Source organism: Typopeltis vanoorti, chromosome 21 (genome assembly GCF_054136105.1).
Source record: "Typopeltis vanoorti isolate ZY-2024b chromosome 21, IOZ_Tvanoo_1.0, whole genome shotgun sequence".
Lineage (NCBI taxonomy): Eukaryota > Metazoa > Arthropoda > Arachnida > Uropygi > Thelyphonidae > Typopeltis > Typopeltis vanoorti.
This window is the reverse complement of record NC_143569.1, coordinates 82,857,768-82,861,035: the sequence shown is the minus strand read 5'-3', so window position 1 is coordinate 82,861,035 and position 3,268 is coordinate 82,857,768. Positions and strand designations below refer to the sequence as shown.

Sequence of the window (3,268 nt, the reverse complement as noted above, 5' to 3'; positions counted from 1 at the left end):
TTAAATATCCCCTTCATTTAAATAATTTCTCTTGCTTAATCAGATGATCATATCCTTATCCATGTTAATAAACAATGGAATGTATAATAATATTATTATCATCCATTTTAAGAAAACATAATGATCGTTTATGAATCTATTACTATGCATTCTTTGATTTCGGTAATTCATTTGATTTTGGTAAAAAGTAAGGACATTGAAACCCAACCGAACAACTGAATTATTTATTGGGCACGTTCCAATACCCGATTTCAGTTATGCTTAAAAATTTTATCCTAGAATAAATTAATTTTTCCCCAAAAAACTAGAGACGCTATCTTTAATGTGCGCCAATGCCATTGTTTGTCACTGGACATTTGTTTCACTTGATTTATCTACTTTCACGTACCCAGTTATCTGAGTAGAAAAATATAAAATGGTTTAATATCTAAGCTATACTGGAGTTTTCCGTTAGAACTATTTCCCTATTTTGTTACACAGAGAAAAGATCGTTACAGTTGAATGAAGCCGGCTAAAGCTTTTGATAATTTTGTACTATTTATGCATGTAGCAGCAATATAATAATTATCAGGACTTTTTAAAAATTTTTTGAGAAGAATAATTATTAAACAGATTTCAAAACTAGTTGCTTTAAAATAAATAAATATAGTCACTTATGGATACGATAGAATCTCGAAATATCAGGAATTCGTGAGCAGTTTTATAAAAGTTGAAAGTAATTAAAAATGCTAAAACGAATCTGGAAATTGTGGGAAACCTTAAAAGTATGTGTTTGGTAGATCTGCAATTATAAGATTATGATTAAAAAAGTATAAAAATTTTAATTGTAGCAACAATAAAAGATAATATATAAAAGAGAATGAAAGAGACATTGCTAACAAGCGGCCCGTTGGTCTAGGGGTATGATTCTCGCTTTGGGTGCGAGAGGTCCCGGGTTCAAATCCCGGACGGGCCCACTGGAATTTTCTTTTTTCACCTCATACATTTATCCATGTTAAAATTCTTTATGACTATTCAATACGTACGTCATCGAAATCATATTAAAAGATACTAAGCAGTATTGCTGTATTATCATTGCAGATTCTTTATAGAATCCAGACGCGAACATTGCTATGGATAATCATTATTCGTTATTTCAACTATTAGTGGAACTAAAATTTAATTAAGTCTCCTCAATTTATGAGCTTTTTGCCGTCCATATATAAAACATTCCAGATAAATGTCAATATTTATATTTCTCTAGGGAAAACATTAATTAAAAATAAATATAGTAGCAGAGTGATTTAATTTAAGTCGTTTTAATTGATTTACTGTAAATTATATCTTTATTAGACAATGACAGTGTCGCATTACGCTAAGGCTCTAAATAACAGGTACGCTTACAGGCGCCATCTTGGCGGTTAGAGCTCGTATCATTTATCCGTAAAAAGAAGGCTGTATAATGTTCATAAGCATTCATTTTTCGTGGAATTCGTAAAGAAAGACTTCCCATGTTCTTTGTTATTGGTTGTACTGCTTTATATGTATATTTTTTCATTACATAATTAAGTATTAGCGATTTTGATCAAATACATAAGCCATGGTTATACAGCATACTTATATATCGCGTATCATTTACCAGTAAAAGAAGTAGCTGTATAACGTTCATAAACATTCATTTTTCGTGTAATTCGTAAAGGAAAGACTTCCCATGACCTTTATTATTGGTTGCACTGCTTTCTTTGAATTAAATATTACCGTTCGCTATAAAGTCGAAAAAAATCAAGAGAATGGCGGCCAGTAAGCGTACCTGTTATTTAGAGCCTTACATTACGCTAATAGCTCGCATCTCACTATGACGTGCATATGTTTGCGCGCGTAGCAATATGACACTGTGGTAAACATGGTGCTGCTAGCGTCTTTCGCCCTCCAAGTGCTACAAGATGGATTTTTATTATTTTTTATACAAAAGAAGAGAATTGTATAGGATTGTTGATGATAAAATTAAATATTACAAGCAAATATAAATAAACTAATAAATATATTTGTATATCGAGAAAAATTGGGGGCGCTGAAGTTCCGTACGCACGAGCCGCCCCTGGTGATAAGTAAGTTGTAAAGACTGCCGGATTACCCGATTTGCTTAGATTAGACGCGTGTTCGGAAAACCAACGCTAAGGGTAGACCCGATCTCGTAGGTTAGCTATAATATTACGCAGTATTACAACTACGACGAGATCCTTAAGTGGCTGTGCTAAGGACTCCTGAGTTTTAATCTGCATCTGAGTGTGAGCCGTTCTGTCAGTAATTTGTACTGTATTTTTTTCTAACAAAATCAAATATAATTACAATGCAATTTTATATATTAGTCATTTTGACTAAAATTATATATTATTTGTAACTTTGGGATTTATTTATTTTCATTGTACTGTTGCGCGTTTAGGGATTAATATGATGAAGAGTTTGTTTATTTGACAACGCGTCCTATTTAATTGTGACTGATTATTTAATGAGAAGAGAGTTGTGTATGATTTTGTTAAGGCTCTCATTTGGTAGGACGCATCATGATTTCGGGCGTGGAAAGAGAAATTATACCCTGTTCGTTTCTAGAAAGTGCCCGAAAATCCAAAAACTTTTGACAAACAAGCTGCCGCAATGATCAGGCTGGCAAATAATGATCAATGGGGGGGGGGATCGAAATAGATTTATTCTCTAAATTTTCCATTGCTTTCTATTTTTTTTCCATTTTTTTATATTCAAATAAAAATTATTAGTAATGATAATTCTGAATGAAACAAGAATTTCATGTTTATCAAAAAATAAAATAAAATAAATAATAATAAATCTGAGTTGCGACTGACAAACAGAAAAAGTTGAGAGTTTATTTTGTACTTGGTTAGACTATAATAAATTTAGTTTAATCCTTTATCCAAGTGTAAGCAAACAAAGTCTGTGCCTGAAAATATCTTCAGGACTGAAGTAAGGTGGTACAACCCTTTGGTAACTCTCAGCAAAGGTGGACCAAGCAGCTCTCATCACTCCTTGTCTCAGTATCTCCCATAATGCAAAGCACATCTCCTTGCGGACATGTATAATGTTATGCATTAAGGTAAAGACCACTACCCAGACCGGTTTCGACCTTTATTGAGGTCTCGCCAGTGGGAGACAGACCCAGAAGTGGTGATAGCATGGTAGAAGCAATAGGAGAGGTCATATTTACCTATACGAGTTGCCAACAGGTGTACCACCGTATTATTAAATTACTCTGGATTTAGAGAAAGATGTTGAA

The 3,268-nt window shown here is 33.1% G+C and overlaps 1 non-coding gene across 1 annotated transcript; it reads left to right on the top strand.

Moving 5' to 3' along the window:
• Nucleotides 1–883: 883 nt before the first annotated feature.
• Nucleotides 884–955, top strand: TRNAP-UGG (transfer RNA proline (anticodon UGG)). Its single transcript has one exon. It is a non-coding gene; the product is annotated as a tRNA-Pro (tRNA).
• Nucleotides 956–3,268: the final 2,313 nt, after the last annotated feature.